This window comes from Pseudopipra pipra, chromosome 1 (assembly GCF_036250125.1).
Source record: "Pseudopipra pipra isolate bDixPip1 chromosome 1, bDixPip1.hap1, whole genome shotgun sequence".
Classification (NCBI taxonomy): domain Eukaryota; kingdom Metazoa; phylum Chordata; class Aves; order Passeriformes; family Pipridae; genus Pseudopipra; species Pseudopipra pipra.
The window spans coordinates 132,234,590-132,258,106 of NC_087549.1; the positions used below are offsets into that span (position 1 = coordinate 132,234,590).

At 38.1% G+C, this 23,517-nt stretch overlaps 1 long non-coding RNA gene across 2 annotated transcripts; it reads left to right on the plus strand.

The window, feature by feature from the left end:
* The first annotated feature begins 7,168 nt into the window (after positions 1 to 7,168).
* Positions 7,169 to 13,465, plus strand: LOC135425553 (uncharacterized). 2 transcript variants are annotated; one of them, XR_010435632.1, is made up of 4 exons: positions 7,169 to 7,345; positions 8,469 to 8,625; positions 9,552 to 11,078; positions 11,879 to 13,465. It is a non-coding gene; the product is annotated as an uncharacterized LOC135425553 (long non-coding RNA). The 2 variants fall into 2 exon arrangements; XR_010435627.1 differs by having other exon boundaries at positions 9,552 to 13,465.
* Positions 13,466 to 23,517: the final 10,052 nt, after the last annotated feature.

Consider the following 23,517-nt stretch of genomic DNA (forward strand, 5'->3'; position numbering starts at 1 on the left):
AAGACACAAAAACCTGAATATTTAATAAAAAAACTATTCAGCATAATAGTGCTTTCCTCCACTCTCCATAAGTAAGTGAAGCAGAATTTGAGGCATCTTCTGGGTTCTAACTCTGTCTCTGCCATCGATGAGGCCACTTGTGTCAATACTTTCGTGTACCAGTGCTGATTAATCAGATAGAAGGACGACTGGGCAAAGTCATGACACTGTGGACAGGAATTCACAATTCTCTTACATAGGTGAGTTCTGAGGACTGTACTGAAATAATTTGGATGAATCACTGACCGATTAGTTTAAAAATTTCAGAGGCCTGTGGGTATCCAAATAGAGACTCTGAACTTCATTATGGCATAGATGTATGTGAAGCCATTCAGGACCAGGTGGTTTTTAGTAGCCTTTCTGTACTGTTTGAATACCTCTATTCAACTTGCTTAAAAGGTCTCCAATCTCACAGTGAGAGTGAGGAATGGTGAAGGAAGCAATGAAAGTTTGGTGACAGTGAATGGGGGAACCTGAGAGAAAAAGAGAGAGATTGTTCAGACAGGCAGAGAGCATATGAGCAATAACTGGGACTGTGTTTATACTGTCATGTTAGTTTAGGATTCAAGGTCACACTCAATGGTTTCCTCATTGCTTACACATTAATGTTCACCCTGGCCTTACTGGCTCTCAGGCAGACCTTGAGTCTGACCATGAACACAGCTGCATACACACTGCAAAAGCCTAAATGATTTTGAGGTCTAGGGAAGAGTCAAAATTAATGTGGAGAGAGCTGAAAGAGGCAGGCTGAGGGGTGATGAAGTGAGATAAATGATGGAGTGCTGGACAACGAAGAGTTAATCTCAGGGGAATTCAGGAGAAAGTGGAATGGTAGCCAGGCCAGCCTGAGGGACAGAGGAGGCAGTTGTCTTCTGTAAATGGAAACTGTGTCAAGAGGTTTTTCTATAACTTCACTGAGATGCAGATTACCAGGAGCCAATCATTTTATAGGGCAAGCTCACGTAAAGCGTGGAGAGAGCTACTGACAGCAGTCATCTTCTCTGACGTCTCCTCTGGTAAGCACATAGCCAAGGGCAGTACCCGGACTTGTGTTTCCCATCAGCAGGGAAGAGAAATTCTCAGTATAAAGATGCAACAATGGCAATAGTTTTCTTTCCTGGAGATCAAAATAAATAATTCCAGTTCATACAATAGCTCTTTAAAATGGACAAATATTTCCTCATAATAGTTGCAGTACAAGGGATTAACATAACTTTGAGCACTCTCTGAGGACAGTGCAGCCTTCAGCGCCAGAGAACACACCTACGCTGAGTTTGTATGAGTCAAAAATAATATTCACAGCTGTGGTGGTTCAGTTCCACAGAGCATGCCATGAGCCTTCCTTTCAGACTATATTATCCTAGACTGCATTGTTCTGGAAGGGAGACATTGAGTCTGGCTCCCTTTGGGGATTCCAGGAAGCCAGAACATGTGCATGTGGTGCCGACTCCTACAGGATCACTCACATTCATCTAGAGGTGGCAGGCTCGTTGCAGCTAATAATTCCTCTCTCAAAACCTGGCTCCTCACCATCTTCATAAACCCTGAAGCAAACGTAATAGTACCCGCAGGCCCTCAAGAATGCTTATACAGCAGGAATCTGGCATCTTCCAAATGTGATTCATAAGCTTATTCATTACATTGTGCCCCTTAAAATATCAAGAGGAGAGTCCAGGTACATACTGCGTGCATGAATTTATTCCTGTTTGATGAGAACATATGTTTGCCTGACCTGGAGGACTTGATAACTCTCATAAACTTGTAATTGTAGGAACTGGTGAAGAAGCAGTTGAGAATGCAGGTGGGGAAGAAGAATTAGGAGTGGTCAAAGTTTATATGGAGAGAGGTGGATCAGCTGAGGATAGACTTAAATAAATAATGATGATAGACCGAGATAAATAATAATAATTAGAAATAAGAAGATTTGGAAGGATTAAGAGAGTGAACAAGGAACAGCAATCAGATAGCCTCTGCAGACAGGGGTAGGCAGCATGGCCACCTACTGAAGTTACATTGAAGAAGAAGACACAAGATCCCTGTGGCACCTTGCTTTGGATGTTTATTCAGCCACTGTAAAACTGAGAAGTCAGTTAACATATGAAGCTTAGATACAATAACTGTGACCGTCCAGTGCTGAGTATCCAGGAATTTGCCTGTCAGGTGCACAGGGCAAATTCTCAAAACCAGTATAGACTGTTCTCATATTGCAGTTATTAAATAAATAAAAACTATAGATAGTTTTTATTTTCAGGATAGTCAAAATATATGACAGGAGTCCGCAGAAGGAAATAAACACAAGAGACGTGATTAATAATGTTGACACGTACAAAGTTTAAGTTGTAGGTTTAGTTACTTACAGATTTGCAACGTCATCTAAGAGACCATTTTAGTTTTCACTGTTCTGCATCTTTTACAATGGAAGATATTAATTGGTTAGAAGATACATTTTCTTCAAAGAAAAGTCACAGTAAAAAAATTATCTTTACTTCCTGGAAATAGAAATGGCTTTAACACAGAGAAAACTCATCAGTTAGCGTTCAGTGGTTCCTGCGTTATTCAAATACTGTTTTTCTGCCTTGTTCACCTGAAGAGGCTGCACAAGACACAGAAGGAGTTGTTTAAAAAGGCTTTAGGTAAGAGGAATAAGAAATTACTATAATGGTAAAAGTCCTTAGCAGAATGTAGGGCTGGACAAATGTGCATGGTGAAAAAAAAAAGAGGTAGTTATAAAAGGAAAGGTAGTCTTGGAAGGAAGACCTTAAAGATGATACTAAACAAGATAGGACACTTTGGAGGTAATTTGGAGTAGCAGAGGGAATTTCATATCTTGCAAATACAATCCACAGTCTTTTTAAGGACCTGCATAATAATTTGCTGGTGAGAGAGAAACATTTCTTCTCACTATGCGGTCATTCAAACCATGCTAACATACTGGCACCCTGTGCATGTTATGGGATTGCTTCTCAGTGAATACTGAATAATTACTCTTACCACTGGAGAGATTAATAGAATGAAAATTAAGCTTCTCTAAATGCAATCTTGATTATTAGGGCTCTGAGTGTGTTGCAGGGAATGCACTGCTCAAGTGTTCAAAAAAGTGCACAGTATGTACTGTGTTATCAGTATTTTGAAAGTTAAGAGTTTGACAGGAATTTCAGCATTAAATGTAATCCCATATGAAACACTCTCCAGGAGCTAATCTATTGCCATTTCCTGTTTACATAACTAGATCAACCATAATGAATTAATAAAAATACATGGCAATCCTTAATGCACTTAGCAAAGCATATACCACTGACACATTCTCGAAAATACTACTGGTTTATACAACACATTTCTTTTGCCCACTGTCTAGAATTTTGGAGAGTGTCTTGCCTTGAAGCTTGGCTCAGGCACGGAGCTACGTGGAGGAGGATGTTCCTCTCCCATGCCCAGATTAGGTCCTAGGACAGTACTCTTAGTTCTGCACCCAGAACAAGGCCAGACTTTTCATCCTGGTAGATCTGAGGTACCTTTGTGGAGAATCAAGGATCTGAAAACACAGAGTAGAGACATAGCCCTTCAGTGTCAGACTTTCTAAACCTCATACTGGCCATTACTGACCTGCTTCCACATCTTCTCACACCGTGAGAGGGAATTGTGGTTTCCTATGCAGCCCTGAGTGAGGACACAGAGCCAGTACAGATCAAGCGACGTGTCCCAGCCCCTCTTCGAGCAGGGACCATGTTGTATATTCGGCAGGACTTCTAGTCTTTGGGAGATTTCCATGCACATGCTTTTCCTATTGTTGGGGTGATATTTTCTGATAACTATTTCTCCATCCAAACACACAGATACCTTAAGGACCTGGTCCCAGCAAGCCACAGTGCAGGGGCATTTTTGATGTGGATTGTATGAGCTCTCAACTTGGTCAGGATAAGCTTATGAGTTCTGTGTCAGCACAGGCCAAATTACACTTATGCTGGATCTGTGGTTAACTAGCACTTATGTTTGCTACATATTTCCATTACCTATGGTATCCTAGACCTTTTTCAGTTCAGATAATAGAGGTCCTTTTGCTGTAATTTGCTGTAAAAAAGAGACAAACGTCTTTTAAGGAAAAGACGTGTTTTTCGCTCGTGGATTTGTAAAACACAGGAAGGGGAAGACCCATACTAAAAAAATAATAATGAAGAATAGAAAAATAATAACCATGAAAAAATCAACTCTGAAGTGATTTGGGAGGAACAGACCAGGGCAGAAATATCTTGCCACTGTTCTCTGGCACAACACAGCTGGGAAAAAAGGGTTCTTTTATTTAGCATTTATTATTCATACTGAGTTACTCAATGTTTAATTAATTCTTTAAACAAAGTTTTGCAATGAATATTATTTTAGTTTCTTTTAATTTGAAAGGACAAACCTCTAAAGAAGGACATGAAGAAAAAGGAACTGAACTTATAGGACAAAGTGTGCCACCAGCTGCAGTGCCACTGTAACTGTTCTGTGAATTTACTCTGATAATGAATTTGTCTCAGATAAAGATCAGCAGATGTCCATGATTCTCTCACAAGAGGCCTCATCAAGTTTTTTTCTAGAAAGTTATCAAAATATTTTAAATCTTCATTAGTAATGAAAAGGTTACATAAATTGCTTTACTTTCATGTGACAATTACAAAACAACTGTTTAGCCATTTGATTGCAAGTGAAAAAAGAAAATTTTCAGCCTTGAAAGTTCTGACCAACACAGTTTTGGTTTTGAGAGATAGGAGGCTACTATCAGACACAAAATGCTGGAGGTGAAGGGACCCTGCAAACGTAGTTGACATAACTATGTAGAGATCAGCTTTTCAGAGAAGTTTTTTGCATTTATCTAAAATGATAGTCATCTGTCAGTTAAGTGACAAGGATTAGAGCTTTACTTTCAGTATCATTCCAGGGAAAAAGTAGGATCAGTAAGCTCAGAAACATGCCTGGTTTTCTTTAAAGCAGTCATTGGTAGAAAATGAGAAGTTATAACCAAAAGTCCCTACCTGGTAGCACAAACTTATTTTCAATTTAATTAGAAATTTTTGAAACAGCAAATGTTTACTCACAAATTTGGATGTGTACACATTGTGAAGTCCTTGGAAAGGCAGGAAGGAGATAATGTTGAGCAAGTATGAATGCAAGGCACTCACGAAGCTGGTACTCTCATAAACATACTTTTCTTTTACTTTTCATAAATATGCTGCCTTGGTAAGAAATTTACTGACTGATTGTTTTCTAAAAGTTCATGGGATTGTTGCAAAATAGAACTTGCTTTCTTTGAACTTTTCTCTTTTTTAAATCTGATTAAAGCCAACATTACAGATGAGAGATTTCAATCATCCCTACTATCGCACCTGTTCTCTTGTTATTCCTATCTGTCACTGTCATTCTTTGGAGCATTAGAACTGAAAGCAGATTAGGGCATCGTTCAGAGCTGTTCCCAAAACCAGCAGAGGTAAACGGTCTAGGTCTATGTAGTTTGTCAAATGGCTTTTCAAATGGCTTACATTGATACTGAGCTTTCTGCCTGCAGCTCATTTTTTCTCTGCCAATACTTCTTAGGTCTCTGTTTATGGATTACAGCAGTCATTGGAGTCCTGCAGGAATCAGCAGCCCATCTGTCGTGATGGAAGGGTGAAATGTCATTGTGATTATAAACACAGTCTTGAACAATTACATGGAATGATGAGGGTATGGATAATGGTGATAATATAGTAAAGGGCCACAAATACAGAAGGTTCAACTGGTGATGCCATGCATGATTCCCTGTTCTTTTCTGTTGATTGTATGCAACTTGGTTAAAATCAGAACTGTAAGTTCTGACTCCAGTCTGCACTCTCTTTGCAACATAGGCCATGTACACAGCTCTGCCATGAGCTGTCTATAGCCCATAGCACAGTGAATAAGTGTGAGGGAGCCATTTTACGCTTTGGATGACTAGCTTTACAATCCTCCAGTTCCTCATCTGGGGCTGCCACACTGGAAATCTCTGCTCCTTAAATTGTCCTTAATCATCACATAAACAGAAGGCAGGAAGTGGAGAAGGCAGAGATTGAAAGACTGTAATACTGATCATGCAAAATATGGAAAAAAGATCAGATATAAACCATGTAATTTTCCTTGAAAGCAGTATCTAGCAATGAGATCATAAAAGACTGGACTTTTTTTTTAACCTAATAAGGATTAGCAGCACTTTGTTCTGTTTGTTCTGTTCCTTATCTGTTATGATTCTTGTTTCTTTCTAACTGTTTTTTTTGGAATCCTGTGATGGATTGAATGTTACCCCAGTTCTTATGACTGTATTTATTACCATCAACCTCAGTATTTTTAGATAATGTGTAATTATATTAGAGTTATTTCTGCATTCAGTGGCTTCTTCTGTTTCAATAATTTTTTTTTGCACCTTACAGAGGCTTTTTTCCAATACTCTGAACGCGCCTGCATTTGATGGCACTCCATTTAGATAACTGCATAATCATTCCACATCTCACTGTGATGGCAAGTCTTTGGAAATTCTGAGTTAGTACTGCCTGCAGGATTAACGCATGAAAGAGCTGCCAAGCTCTTTGTCAGTACCTGAAAACAGGAAAACATCTACCATCTATCTCCTGAACTGGTCCCAGCATCTTGTCCTTTTAGGGATAAGAGACGGTAGTGAAACCCTGAGTAACATTCTACAACAATTTCCACCAATGTAGCTCTACCAGAGGTGATTAATTTCCATTACTAAAACTGATAATGATCCAGTTACATATGATGGTCCAGGTTCTTAAGGGTTATTGCATGGTAGAATGGGGTGAAGTGTTATATACAGTTGAAATACTACGTACAATCCCAAAAGGGAAAGGGAAGGGGAAAAAAAGGACAAAAAAAAAAGACAAAACCAAAACAGATATGCACAATCAAAAAATTCAGGATCTGGTAAACTAAAGAATTAGCAAAAGAATATCTTACTATTTCCTTGGGATAGCGCAATCGCCCAAATGCCACCGCCAGCCACACTGCCAGACTCTGGATCGGCGGAAACAACAGGCCCCGTAGGCCCGACCAGGCCTCAGCTCCCCCACAGGAGCGAGACCGGCCTGCGGGAGTCTGCTGCCTCCAAACCTCGCCGGAGGCTTCTCTCTCCGTCTATTTATATGCTGGATTATGTAAAGGAATAGGATGGAATACTTCCTTCCTTCCTGGCAACCAGGAAGGAAGGCCTAAACTCAAAACCATTACAAGTGTCCAGGACATAATTAAGAATAATTCCCTAGCTGCCAGAGAATTGTTGGGAGACCATGCTGGAGACAGGGTAATAGTCCCTTACGGTATTTTCCATCCTGTTTCTCATGCTCCAAAACACAGACAGCAATTTTTTATCTTCAAAGAAATGGAAAAGAAATTAGAAGTTTGCTCAGTATTGTATTAATTTTGTGCGTATATGTGTAATGTGAATTATCTCTAATAATTGCTGACAAATCTGAAGTGCCTACATCAGTATATTAACCATCAATAAATGAGAAGTGACAGTGGATATATGGTTGGCTGCTCCACACATTTCTGAACAAGATTGCTCTAGTTAAGACCAGAAAAATGCAGGATGAAAGGGCAAGCTTTTTTGGTGGGAAAACATCTCTAGAATTTTATTTATTCTTTCAGTTGTCTTTTGAACAACTTTATAGATTACTACTTTCTTAGTGTAGGTTAGTCCTTATTTAATTAGAAGACAAAGACAAAGAAGAATCCCATTTATAACTCTTAATCTATTTAAGTTATTATCTAACCAGCCGTCCTGAGAGAATATTCCAAGTATTGAACTGATTCGTGCATGCTTCATTAGGTCTTTATATCTTAACTGTATATAATCATTCCCAGCTCTGTCATGGTTATCATGGTGGAATTTTCTCTGAAGTCAGTGAACTCTGGTTGTAAATCGCCTGCAAAACACTGACTGGGACAAATTCTCTTGTTATCTGAAACCTTTGAAATGCCACTGGCTTGAGTGGAATTGCTGGAGACATGACTGAATTTGGTTTAATTTTCTGGTATTTATTCAAGTGAGTGCCTTGAAGACCTGGAGTTCTCTCATTTAATTTTAATATTTTCAGCTGAACTTGACAAACACTGATAAAAATAGTGCCTTTAGGGTTTGGTTGAGAAATCTTTTTGTGACAACTCGAAAGATGTCTGTTAGGATCAGCAAGACCTTTACTGAGCTTTTAGTGGTCATAGAGGAAAGGTAGTTGAAAGCATCAGTCAACTAATAGGGTGCTTGAAAAATGGTAATTTTTAAATGGATTTTTAAAAATACACCTATGAGTTTATTGCATTCAGATTTGTGCAAAATACAGACAGTTAAAATATAGATAAAAATAAGTAATATAACTTTGTTCCAATGAAAGTTTAGGCTAGATTTTCTGACCTTTTCTCTCTAGAATAAAAGGAGAATAAGAGGAGAAAGGGAAGAAGGAGAGACCTAGAGGAATCAAGAAGATAGCCAATTGAATGGCAGACATGCTGAATATGGGCATATGCACTTCCACCTGAGATATCAGAAGACCCATTAATATTTCTTTAAAGAAGATTCAGTAGGTATGCAAGAGGGACTGTGAATCACATTGTGGTATGCAGAGTTTTTCAGATGGTTCTGATCAGAAAACAGTTGTCTTTTTTTTTTTTAACTAAAGTAAAAATATTGGAGACCAATTCTATTAAAGTGGAAGTGTATTTTGCAGCTTTGTTTGTTTGTTTGTTTTTGTGTATGTTCTCTTCACACTTACTTCTGATGCATAGAAGAATCTGTGCTTTTTGACTTCCACAGATCTACATTATGGAGCTGATTTGAACTTCACTTCGGTTTTACATTTTATCTACACACAACATTTACTCACCTTACTTTGGTGATGCTGTAATTTCAGGATTATTGACCCAGCCAGGCATAGTGATAAGAGGATGCCACATGCATTCAGTTCATTGTCTTCCAAGCAGGATGCTGACTGAGTCACTTGCATACTAATAATTCTGCCATCCTTTTCCACAAATCTCCCTCTTTATGCTCAGAAGACCCGACAAATCCCACCACAATTCATCATTTGGGGAGAACTGTGGAGGCTTTCTGGAGTGTTAAGTCACTGGCTATGGCCCCTGAATTCCCAGCCATATGTGAGCATGAACACTGTACTGGGGAGGACCAAGTGCTTAAAAAAGGCCTTGCATAATGTCGCTATTCAGAGCAAAATGAAGACTTTCTCAGAATCAACACATCTTTTTTGCATCCTCCTATTGTCATAAGAGGTCCCCAGCTTGTTCTAATTATGCTACATATTTGTAGTTACACAGAATGATTGTAGTTAGAAGTTGACAGTCCTGCATCCTTTTTCAAGAGCAATGTTAAAATGTTATTCCTGCTTTCTGAAAACAGTGAACTGTACTGCAATCTGAGCAAAATTTGCAGGGTAAATACACTCTAAATCATTAATACTACTTCCTAAAACTACATTGAGGTTTCCCACCCATAGGTTGATTTAACCCAAATCCAGCAGGACCTGTGGTATGTATCGAGATCACAGCGTTCATTTCTGGGACTGTAGGTGCAAGTTAAGAGCCTATCAGCATTGCAGTTGTGAATATATTTCTGAGGATTTATAATTTAGATTTACATACGCATCAATATGAAACTTCGCATAGGTGTGACATTTGGTTTTAAAGAGGAAAAAGGATTTTAGGTAATCAGTTATTTTTTAAGTTTTGGAAATTTTTGCTGACATTCATACTTCGTGCTATAGTAATAGAAAAGGCAGTCACTAAAACTGCAATATTACAAGCTCTTTCTGTGGAAGATATGGTGTGCTAGCAATTAAGAAAATCTAAAGAAAAAAGACCTTAAATAAGATGCAAAGACAGACACCACTTTTTTGTATTTTCATTTTATTTGCATGTTATGTCACGTTAGATATTTATGACAACACTTGCTGTACCATATCCAAGCTATATATTCCCATGACAGATTTTTCCTTTCGCTTAAGGTGGAAGTATGTGGGTCTCCATTATGCTCTGCTGTACCAAATGATGCAATGAAGCCTTTAACGTTGTAATTCAGAGCTTCCCTTCCCTTTTCTGCTCTGAACCAAAACTCCCAAGAGAAAATCAGGCATCTAGATGAGTCCTCTTGTAGCAGGTGGTACTATTCGAAATTGTAAATAAGCCATGTAAAGGATTTAATTTAGTTGTATTCCTACAACTAAGCTGTCATTGTTGCAATGTACTCACACATAGGATCTGAAATGTGAACTGTGTACCCAGGCACAGTGAAGAAGAGCAACACAGGAAAACACATGGAGTTCCTGATTCCTGACTGGGCAGTGCTGGTATAGTTCACAGCAGAAAGGATCCCTAAACTTACTTCTATGGTGTCTACTGAGTGTCAGAGAAGCTTTTTTCCCTTTACATTTGATCCAGGCATCAGCTGGTTCTGCCCCACTGAGGGCAGCTTCTTTTCCCCTACCACAATCTCCTTTAGTGATTTAAGGTCACACAGAGATACCATATGCTGACCAAAAATTTTAAACTTAACTCCTTGTCTGCACTGCCCATCAGAGTTCAAGTTATAAAAGCCAGTATGCATGTTCTAGTTAGCTGACACTATTAGCTCAGATCAGGCCTGGTTGTTGTCTTAGAGGAAAAGACACAGACTTTTTCAACATTAATGCTGACTGCCTCCCTGATCCAGACCTCTCTCTATCACCCCTTTCCTCCTCCTGGCACCTGAGGGTAGCAGGCATCTCACCTGCTCAGGGCAGCCAGGGTGTTGTTCCAGCTTCAGCCCCAGTGAAGTAAAATACTTGTCTACACTTGGAAATTAGATGGGAGTAACTGAATGATGTGAAGTGAGTGTGCAATAAATCTTCAGGATAAATCCACATGTGTGTAACCCTAATCTCTTTCAGTTGGCTGCAAAATCCAAAGAGACATCCCTTGGCAGCTGAAGTAGGGAACTCTTTTGCCATGTCCCCTCTCTGCCACCTCTCTGGAGCAGAAACACAGAGGTCTGCGCTGATCAACTTTTGCCAAACTGACATTTTTCTACTTGTTCATCCAATTTGTTTTTTTTTCTCCTAGACAATTTCTTATCTATAAGCATATTTTGCCTTATACTGCGTGATCTCAGTTTCCTCTAGAGGCTCTTGGGAGGGACTTGGTCAAAGGCAGTTCAAAAATTAAAATAGTTACGTCACCCTGCTCTCTTCTCTTTTTTTTAACATACCCAAAGTATTCTACTGGATTTGGACAGGGTGCTGCGATAATGGAATGGAATTTGCAGTACCACTGTTCCCCTATAGAGCAGTACGTTTAATAGTGCTTATTTAATGCCAGGTTTTGCATTTAGTTAATTAATGTTAGAAGAATCTTTTATATCTTTCTCAGTTTTGTGTCCTGGTGGCAATCTTGGTTTGACATTTTCCTCAAATGGGTCAAAAATTACTTGAGCTGTTAGAATGAAAAAAGGATTTTTTTAAAAGTAAACATCAAGAGCATTTCTATTTTTTTCCTAGCAGAATTTAATGACACCTTTACAGACAATTACACAGAGTTTTTCATTCCATTTTATTTTGTCTTATGTCTTTCTTTTTTTCTCTTTCTGTCCTCTTTTTTTTTTTCTGTTAAAGCACTGGGGCCCATAAATGAGGAAAAGATAATGGTTTACAATCAATGCTCATGGACCAGACAGCTAATCTGAACTTGACTAAAAAGTCAATATTTAGCTGTACCTTATCAGTGGAGAAATGTCAAGCACAGAGATAGACATGAACAAATTTCCAACTGATTTCTCTTTCTTATGCCTCAGCGTTCAAAGCTTCATGGAAGAGTTTCAACATCAGATAAGACAAAACTGCCTTTGAAAAAAACCTCATGACAAATGACAAACTTGCATCTGCAGAGACAGGAATTTATGAAATGAAAGCACACGTCAAAAATTCATTCTAATCTCTCCTTGCACATTCCATTGGTCACCTTCTAGTCTGCGTGATGCAGCAGTTGATAGTTGAACACTACAGGCAGTCTTTAAGAGATAGCAGCAGGAAATGTTTTCTCGCTGAGTGAAGTCATAATTTGTTGCCACCCAAAACAAAATTGACATAAATCATTTTGAATTGTAATATTGCTAAGAAATTCAATATATACGTGATGTACTGACTGGGTATTGTGCTGTTGTGCAAGAATAAATCTCACTGCAAACAATTTGGTAATTAAAATTTATTTGGTAACTTATTTATCAGCTCACAGTGGACATCACTTCTACTGCAATTCATTTAGCTGCCTTGATTTTTGTGAAGGAACAGCTAATGGAGTTATACCATGGAGTAAAGAATTTAACCCTTGGCTAGCAACTGGAACAGCTTCATTTATTCCTATTGCTATTCACTTAATGGGTGATCTCTTAATTTTAAGACATGATGATCCAGAGCTCTCAAGCATGGTCATAGGGCTTCCCAGACTAGAGGTCAAAACAATGTTTTTAGGAATGGTCATAACCCATGGAATCCACTAGGTTTGTGTTTGGGTAATTTCAGCATCCGTCTATACTGCTCTTTGTGTATGGTAGGGAGGGGATGGATGAAAGGTGGTCTGTGGTGTGAAAAGCTAAAGTTCTGCTGCTTTGCTTTATGCTCTTTTTCAGTAAAATCTCCTTAGGGAAAAAAAATTGCGTTGGACTAAAAAATGTTATTAAAAATATTGGTAAGAATAAACCCAATAGGCAGTAAAAATAACTGCATGAGTAGCACGTACTAAAGTTTAAACATAAAAGGGTTGCCGGGGACTCCTCAAGATTGAAACAGTAATGGGAAAACTCCAGAAATTAATAGCTATATTGGGATCCTCAGAACTGGTCTTCATTCATATACCAAACATGCAAATTTTAAGTTTGCACCACTGTTATGAATATTTTTTAAAAAGTAATGACATCACCAGATTTCCCATGGTCCTCAGGTATTTATAACTTTTTAAATTTTTGAAGAACGCCTGCCATAATTAGAACCTTAACTTTTAAATTGTAAATGCTTTTATTCAATGAACAAATAACGTTCAAGATAAGAACACGGGGAAAAAAAGACAATAAAACATCTTGGTAAAGTTTTCAGTGATGCTTGTGGAAATACTACACTTATGAGTCCACTTTTTCTCTGAAAGCATTTGAGACTAGCAGTTTATGTGCCCTTTATCAAACAAACATCTTGGAAATGTAGACAGTACATATATTGTTACTTCTCTACAACACCTTCAAAGGTATTTATACTTTGGTAGCTACACACAGCAGAGCCAAAAAATGAATTAATTTTTTTTGACAAATAGGGATTATTTTATAATTAATGTAAACATTGACATTTTCCTCAGAATGCAATGTAGGATAAATACGTGATAATTTAATAAAAGAAACATTGCATTATTTTCTCAGTGCTTTGACAGTGCTTTATATGCATTAAATAACACCCTTTGCTGCTATATTTATGTCCAGTTCATGAGGAGTCTGTGGAAAAACTGATACACAGTTTGCACTGCAGTGTAACTGTGCTGTTATTCTATTTTTGTTTGCATGTGCTTTCAAGATAACCAAAAAGCCCTTATGGTTCTGAAGGGTATCTTCTCTTCTTCTCAGGAAAAAAGTACTGCAAATGATGCCAATGTTTGTTATCACACCTCTGTTCCACTGGAGATTTTAAAAGTTTGGAATCCTATGGGCAGGGTGTTGTTGGAAAGGTGCTACTCTGATGGATGAGTGCAGGACATTTGGAAAAAGTTGGCAGGGAAGAGAAGGGAAATTTTTGCTCCAAATAAAATGACTCTTTTTCTGCACAGAGCTTCAATGTGAGAGCAAAGAAGTGTCTGCACACATTCTCTGCATCAAAATCAGAGGTCAGGGTAATGCTGCTGACACTGTGGATGGGTCTGATATGGGCTGCCTGACCCAGCCCAGTATCCCTACACTATTCACTTTGCTAACAACCTACACTATCCTGTACACTTAGTAGTCAAAAGACCATGAGAAGGTAAACTAAATTCAGAAACTATCAGTTTTTCCCAGCTGCCTGTAGAAATAGTGGAATTCTTACAACTACTGAGTGAAACGTGTGGCTGAGCTTTTTCTGTTGACCCTAGATGTCTCCTAGTGACACATTTCTGAGAAGGCTGTCATTGCATTCCTTATGGTTTGACAAGCTGTATCAAAGGCAGAGAAAGGTTGCTCAATCAAAAAAGGGAAGAGCCTCCAGCCCTCCATCTGGACTGGCTATAGCTGCTCTAGGGGAAACACAGCCAGAGTGGAAGACATTATCATATATGTCCGCCTGATATATCTGTAAAGATTTCTTTTCTACGCAGGTGCCAGTTAAGAGGGTTCAGGATTAAAAATTATGTATGGGAAAACTTACCACTTTTTCCTAAGGTAAGAAGTTGGTCATTTGATGTAAACCAAAGATACAGAAAATCTGCTTTTCATAACTAGTTTCAGTCCTGGTATAGGAACATGTTTAACACATAGATTAAGCATATTGCTTTGTTCCTTTAGTAGCTCTTTCTATTATGCCTTTAAATCTAATCCAGATTTTTTTGCAGTTGAAGTGCAAATAAAAGAATTGAAAAATATTAATTGTGGATTTTTGCCTAAGAGAAATGCATAAATTAAGGCAAAATAAATCATATTTTGAAATTCTCTATAATTCAAATGCAGAATTCCACCCATTTAGAACTTCAGTATGTTTATTTGTCCACCTGGGTTTATTTTATAGAAAGGCTTTCTGTTTTGATTCTCAGACACAAAGAAATGGAGAATCCTTCAATTTTCTTGGCAACTTTTTCCAAGGAGTAATCTCCCATAGCTTCTAAGAAATGTTTCCTCTTCCTAGTTCTGTTTCAACCATCGGTCTTTGATCCATTTTTCTTTGGTAGGCTAAGGAGCACATTATTAACATCTGGTAAGTGCTTAAAGAATAGTGTCAAGTAACTCCTGCATCTTTCTTTTGACAAGCTGAAGAGATGAACATCTTTAAAACATTCTCAATAAGGTATTTGCTTAAAGTCTCAAGTTATTTTTGTGGCCTCTCTTTGTAACATTTCCAAGTTTCAACACCCTTTTTCTAATGTAGATACCAGAAATGAATTTGATATTCCAGAGCTGATCTTGCCAGAGTTGCCCACAAAGGCTGAATGTTTTCCTTGCTCCCAGCTCTTCTTTTTTCTTTATCCAGGGCTCAAAGAGCACTTTGGATGCTGCATTGTACAGAGTCCTCGTGTTTAGCCTGTAATCAATCATAACTTACAAATATGTAGCCTCTGCCTCCCAGAGGTCTCATCCCCTCCAAGTACAACCTCTGTTCTTTGTTCCCAGCTCTATGACTCTCTGACTGATCAGAAAAAAGCCTTGGAAGATGACAAAGTGGTCTGGGAGAGTGCTACCACTGCATGCTTGTGCATGTGTAGACCAAGGCTCCCATGCATGGGGGACTTATGGCTGGGCAGGGCAGGGCTGGGGGGAGCTGGAAATCAGTCCTAATGTGGATTCACTGGGGCAGGGTGGTCCTGGGAGGGGCTAAATGGGGTTCTGGGCTGTGGGTAGGGTGGGGGGCCACTGGATGCTGGGGTGGGTAAGTCAGGCCTGCCAGTGCCCTGGGGAGCAGCCAGTTTGTCCAGCTCTTATGTGTCTCTGACTGTGTCTGGAGGTAGGACACAGTGGAGGGTAGGTTTCAGGTCTGGCTGGGTACAGTAATTTTTGTCTTGTTTTTGTGAACTAGGTTGACACTGATGGTCCTGGACACCTCCAGTGAATGCACTATCTGCCTTGGTGCTTGTGCTTTTCGCTTTTCTCTCCTCACTGGCCATAGTGGAAAACAATGTTAGCTTTAACACCATTAACTGAGATGACCTACTCTAGACAGCTGCACAGAGTCAAGATATTTATGATTTATCCCTGAATAACTTGTGGCTTTTTAAATTTTCCCTTAAGGAACCTTGGAAAGCAGACACCGTCACCTCTTGGTTTTTTTCTTTTGCAATGATTGCCTGCTTTTGTCATTTAGAAAGTTTTCATTGCCTCTGTCTTTTATCTTTTTTACAGCAAAATAAACAGATTTGTCTTGTCCTACCCCTTCTGTACTCAGAGAGCAGTTGTCTTCTCAGAAGACTGTTCTCATGGCCCTCACAGATCTCAGTGTCTTAGACTAATAAATCAAAATTCTTTTAATCATTCCACAAAACTCATGTTTTATAAAGATCTTATTCTTTTTTCTTCTCTCTGTATTTTATTTGTCTGTTTTTGTTTTGTTTGTTTTTTTTTTCAAGTACAGTGGCCCAACAGGTTCCTGTACCATAGTTGTGATAGACCTTACCTATGACACTTCTATTAATACTTAAACAGAATTTAAGTAACAATTGCCTTAAATATGAGGGGTATCAAGGCAAGATATGAATATAATAACTATATAGATAATTATACCCAGAGTCTAGTGGATTTTGTGCTGTTTGGTCCCTTGAAAAGCTCACTTAAGTATATTTTCTGTTACATTAATTGGGGAGAACAGTGCAGCAAATTAAGGAATGGGAACCAAGATCTTAAACATTTTTCCCTTTCATTATTTCTTAGTGTAGCTTTTTCTGTCAGAATGCATGTGTAGGCTTCATTGTCTGCTTTGCATCATTCAGCTGTCTGACTTGGTATGCTCCAGGTCAGGTCACATATATATCATTTCTGAGCAAGGAAATTCTTTATTTTGTATCAAGTAAAATAACCTTGACTTATCACTAAAAAGAATAATTATCTGGAATGTCTGCTTTTAACTCTGCTATTATGTGCTGCAAATAAATTATTGTGTGAGTGATACAATAAGCAGAGATACTTCTGAGTGACAAAACAAGAAATACAAGCTATAAGTAGTGTGAAATCTAATGTCAACTCATCATGCTTATCATTAGTCACATAGGCAACAACAAGCAATCAGTCATTGACATGGGATAACTGAAAATTATATTCTGAAACATTTCTTGGAAATAGGTCATATTTCAAGATGCTGGCTCCTAGTTTTTCTTTGTGCATGTTTTGGATTATTTGTTGAATACAAGCCAGCTATAAAACATAGTAAAAGGCATGATAGACTTGACTTTGACAGATGATGTCTTTTCCTCTATTCAAACACCATCAGTCAGGACTAACATGGGGTTTCAGCATTACCACACTTCACTCAGTGAACTAAAGCACATGCTTCATGGAAAATGTGTGTTTTATTTCTGAAAACTAGTATTAATGTTACAACTAAAAGAAAAAAATTATCTCTTATGGATATTTACTCTCAATAAATGACCTTTTTTATCCTCTTTGAGATTTTTCTTGAGGCAACATTTTTCTCGAGGCAACATTTTTCTCCAGTGAGAAGATATTTTGACCATAATATTTACTCTTTTAAAAAGCACTGATGTGATGCCAAATATGAGATGGAGTCTAAAGAAGAAATGAAATTATTTGTCATGTTTTGAACATTGAAGTGAACATTAATTTTTGACCATTTCATGTATTTTAACAGGAATTTGTTTCCTAAATGATCCACATTTTCTTGGAGCCTAGGATTACATATAAAAAAAATGGAAAAAAAGGGGTGAGGAATGCAACTTGAGGTTCACAATTGAAAGTCATTAACAAATTGCTGCTAGTTTTGGATGAAACAAATTTATCTGAAGAGGAGTTAGAAATGACTTCATATAAAGTTAGGTCTTCTGTTAAAGTACTTGCAATCCTGTTAGTTGAACAGTTGCAGTTAGCAAACGTATTTCTTTCTGGAACAATCTAAATAACCTGTCTGTGGAAGAAAATGAAAGGTAATTTTTTCAAACAAATCTATTATGATTAATGGTTTGCTGATAGACATTACTTTGAAGAAAAAAAAAGAATCACGTGCAACTGCTGAATTTGATAAGCCCTCTATATAAGAAACCCTTTCCCTCAAACACCTCAGATCATAAATCCTGTTTCAAACCACCCAAATTTAGGTCAAATTCCATTCTGGCTGTGAATTTTGTAATCTTGGACTGTTTCCAGCTATTTATGAATGTTATGTTTTTCAGCTACATGAGTAGCTGAAAACTGTTATACCTGTGTGAGTTTGAAAGACAGATCCAGTGTCTTTCACTAGACCAAATGATACAGCTATTTAGATTTGAAAAAAAAAAGTCTTCAAATGATTCAAATGATTCAATTACACATAATAAAAGGAAGGAAAAAGACAAATGATGAAAATAAAATCTTCACAAGACCTTATGAAATGGATTTATTTATAAATGTTCTGTAGGTTACCTGAGACCAAAAGCAGTGACTCTTTCTGCTACATGGAGGTTGACTTCCAGTGATTTGAAGGTTCAGTCCATGGTAAAAAAAGCTATAACAACTTCTACATGTCACATACCCCCAACACCAGGTACCCTGGCAAAAACTACAGCCTTGATCTTCTGGGAACTCTGAGAAAATTGTGATAACAACTCAGCCTCCAGAATGAAGAAATATGGATGGAGAAGTGATCGGAGGACAGACATCACCTAGTGCAAGGAGGTGATGCAACTTTGTGTTCTTGCTTGTGTCTTTCCAGAGCATTCCCTTGGCAATTGGTAGAGAGTCATCCTTTTCCTGGGACAAGATTTTGTTTCCCTTTGTGGTCGGAGACATAGCAGGAAAATGCAATGTGAGGAACCATTTTGGGCTAGAATGGTGAGGGAAATGATTGTACTAGATTCAAGGTGACACAGTTACTTCTGATTCTGGATAGTAAATAGGTATGAATGACAGAAACAACTGTCATGGATCACACTGAAGAATCAATGTGGTACAATAGACAGAGAGATGAAGAGAAAATATTTAAGGTACAGTTGTTAAAGGAGAGTGGATATATTTTTAAAAGCTCAGTGCCAGATATAGAAGCAGCTTTAGTGTCAAAGCAAAAAAAAAAAAAAAACAAAAAAAAAGAACAACACCAAAACTGACTCCTTCCATGAAAAAATTGCAGTGCTGGTTATTCAAGTGGCTTCAGAAGATGGAACATCAGTCCACAGAAAGAGGCCTAAGTGGTGAGAGACAATGTTTTATTTTGGAAAACAAGAAATATACAAACAAGTTTGTCAGGAGAAAACTAGTAACAGGAAATATTTTTTATCAAAGACAGGAAGACTGTGAACTTTTATCAAAGCAGTCAAATATTTTTTTTCTGCTTTCATTATCAGCAAAAAAAAAATGTGGAAACCACCATTTTCTTGGGCATGTTGACATACTGATCTTGTGAAGCAGGATGAGGGAAAAAGGAATTTTTTAGCTCTTATAGCACTGAAATTAAATATTCAATAAAATTAAACCAAACAATTTACTTAGGGCTGGAAAATCATGGAATAATCTCAGTTGGAAGGGACTTCTGGTCCAACCCTTCAAAAGACAATACTGAAATTAGAGTGGATTGTAGAATAGCTCCAAGAAGGGAGATCCAACAGCATCTCTAGATAACTTACTGTTCACAGTAATTTTTCTTCACCTCTTGACACCTGGTGAAGCTTTGGTGCCAGTAAATGGTGACACCTATTATAGTCCAGGGAAATGTAGCAGCATGTGAGATATTCTGGATAGCAAAACCTGTGATTCTCTGGTGGTCAGGGATGCCTCCTATGACTGTTCACTGAGACCTTGCCTGCATTTTCTCTAACAGAGAGCTCATTCTAAAGCCTGATGTGTGATGGGAACATTTCCACTACATCAAAGAAGGAGCAACTAGCAGTGAGGAGACAGTGGAAAGGAAGAGTTAAAGATCATTAAGGAGCAATTACCACCTGAATCTTGCTGTTTACTGCAACATCTGTGGCAGCTCTTCAGAATCCACTAACTTATGGTAAAAGATAAAGACCAAAGTCCCAAACTGAGAAACATAAATATACAAGCTTATCCAAAAAGTTTTTTAAGTGGATCCAACAGCAGCTGGACTGCTAAGGCCTTCATGTTCCCTGGTGTGATAGAGGGGATGGTCAAATCATGACAGAGGGGGAAGGGAGAGCACTCTCACCATCAACTAGAGGACCAAAACACTGCCTCCATCCTTCTTCCTCTGAGGTCTCTGAGTAGACAAGTACTTTTTAAAGTCACAGTATAGATTGTGATTATTGTAACCTGTGCTGACTATTAAGAGTTTGACTCGATTTACAGAAGGCCCAAATGACTGAAAAGTTTAAATAACTGAAGTGTTAGGCAGCAGAAAAGCCATGATAATTGCTAGAACTTCTGTGTAGTGATAAGCTATTCTGGTTGCTAAAGGCTCTCTATAATAATAAGGCTCTAAGTGTAATAATAGTCTGTGGCCATCATTTTACCAAGGATCCTTAAAAGAACTATCTGTCCCTTTAGTGTCATGTAGCATCAGGTGACACCTCCTAGTTAATAAGAATTTCCTTTACTGCAATTTTGTCCATTGCACCTTCTCTTTTCCCTGGCAAAAACATGTCTGTGTGTTCTCTACCCTCTATGCCCTCCTGCTACAAAGCTGAAAACAGCAATATAATCCCCTTTAACCAGCTGTTTTAAACAAAGAACAAAACCTTGCACTATTAGACTCTTTTTTTTGCACCTTGAACTCTAGTCTTCCATATGAGTGACCATCCACTAGACTTGTTCCAGTTTGCCAATATCTTTCTTGTACTGGGTAACCCAAAACTGGACACGGTATTCCAGATGTGGTCTCATCAGTGATGAACACTGGGGAGTAATCACTTCCTTTGATCTCCTGGCTCTGATTCTTCTAACACAGCCCAGTATCTGGTTTAGTGTTCTTTGTTGCAAGGGTGCTTGATGGCTCATGTTCAACCTGGTGTCTACCAGGACATTTAAGTCCTTTTCTGTGAAGCTGTTTTCCAGACCTCAGTCTGTACTGGCTCATGGAATTGTCCTTTTCCAGGTGGATGCAGGAGTTTTCATTTGTGTTGGTTCAAATCAAATTTATTGCATGAGGCTTCTAATGAACAAATGAATTGGAGGACATAGTTATAAATCACTGAAAAGATGTAAATATATAAACCTGAGACAATTTTCATATGCACAAAATTGCTTAATTTGGCAGGATTATGGAAGACTCTGGGAAACTCACAACATATCTAAATTGGCAGTACTATGGCAGACAGTTCCATGTGGCCAACAGCAAGATCACATAGACTGAAAGGAATAATTTTTATGTTTTGTGCATCAGGCTGGGATCTAATTCATTGTAGCCTAATATCTCAAAAGAATAGTTGGAGTATGTGCTAAGACATCATTAAAAGTTTCTGTGTTTTGAAAAAGGCCTTCTTGCGGCAGTCATACTAATTTCTGATCAGAAAAAAAGTCAAGAGAGACATAGGTGGATAGGAGATGAGAGGGTTTTACATGTAGGAAAAAAAGAGTTATCAGAAAGTTATTAGAAAGATAGAAGGTCCCACAGAAACAAAAAACATGTAAAAACAAAAAATAAAATGTTGGAATTTCTAATAAAAAAGAAAAGAACATTATTTAGTAATAACCAATTTGACTGACCATAACAAATAGAGTAATTATGTATAAAAAGACTCTAAAACAATTGACAAACAGAATTTATATTGACTGCCAAAAGTACAAGAGCAGATATACTGAATAAAGGAGAAATATAGGAAACATAAAAGGCTTTAAAGGAAATATCTTGCATTAACAAACAAATGACCTATGGAAATATGTGCTGCTGTGTGTAGCTGAAAAATACTAAAAAGGAAAATATTTACAGGAATAAAGAGAAAAATCACAACTGTAGAGGACAGAGACTATGAATCTTTTGAGTGTCACATTTAAAAGTATTCATCAGCCACTGAACTCAGTTAAGCCTGGGAAGTTGTATGTCCTGTGTTCAAAGATTTTGACCAGCTGTTTTCTATAGACTTTAAATGAGAGATAAGCTGCTTTGTAAATCTCCCATTCCTGAATCTTTATTTGAACCTTTTGGTCCTGGGAGCATCAAAATTGTGACTTTGTGTTAGGTAGGTCCTAGGTCTGATCCAATAGCATTTATATTCCTCTTACGCAATTGCCAAGAGAAGGGATTGAAAATCTTATGTAAAAACTGATGTGGAGAGTGCTGTGCCCTTGAGACGACATCTAAATAGAAGTGTGTTAATTTAAGAGTTGGAATATCTCAGCGAGGAGGAATAAAGCTTGATGATGGCGAGTTTATACAAACACTGAATACGAATGTCTCCAGCATCTGCAAAACGTAAATTTATGAAGTCATACTCTGGAATTCTCTGAATCACCTTGTCCAAGTGTAAAGGGCAAAACAAGAACTGAGTGATAGTCCTGCAATGTTAGGATAGGCAAGATAATCAAATAGATCTTTTTTATTTTGATTCTGATGGTGATAGAAGTGGGTTCATGGAGAAAGCCAAAACATCACCTGTAACTCTCCTTCTGTGTCATAGCATTGCTTGCAGACTTTTTCTACTGAGAGAATTTTGCATTGCAGAGGCACCGCAGGGTGAGTTAAGCACAAGCTGTCAGCTCTCACTCTAGATTCTGTTTGGACTCACGCATTTTTAAAAGCATTTTTAAATGCATCTTTATGGTTCCATCCCCTACAGATTTCATCATATAACCAATAATAAAAAAGAAACATCAAATAAAAAGGAGAAACCTTTAAGACATAAAAACATTTGGAAGTTACTTCACTTTTGGAGCAGGTTAAAAAAGAGTTTATCAGAGGCAACCCGTCATCTACACAATATGCATGTTTTAAGAGTGATATGGTTTGAAGTTGGCTCTCTGCCAAGTCTCCAAACCTTACCACAAGAAGTCATCCCGTTTCCCCCCCCCCCCCCCCCCCCCAAACCTCAGGGAGAAGAGGAAGAAAAAAACAACTAAGAAAACCCGAAACGAGAGAGAGACAGCTAAAGTGATATATATAAATATATATAAATATATTTACACTTATGTTATAGTTATATAGAATTGAAATATATACAATTTCACAAGGGAAAGGGAAGGGGGAAGGGAAAAGGAACAAAACCAAAATAAAATATATATATATCCCGATTAGTAGGCCGATATCTAACAACTAAAAGAGTTAGCAAAGAAATATCTCACTACTCTCCTTGGGACAACCAAGAGTCACTCTGGAACGATCGCCGGCAACCTCCGCCTCCCAAGGTCGACAAGGCCTCACCACGCCTCGCTCCCCAACACACAGACTCAACAGCAGGGAACCTGCACCTCCAAGCTGCCGGAAGGAAAGAGAGCAAAGACCTTCCCTCCTTTCTTCTTATAGTCTGGCTTACGTAAAAATCGTAGGGAATACTGGGTAAATCTAAACCCTTCCTTGGTTACAAACTGGTCCCCAAGGAAGGCCTAGGCCAAACTACCACAAAGAGGTACCTACTACCTTTCACAAGACTAATTATGATCTAATATGCAACCCTACGGTT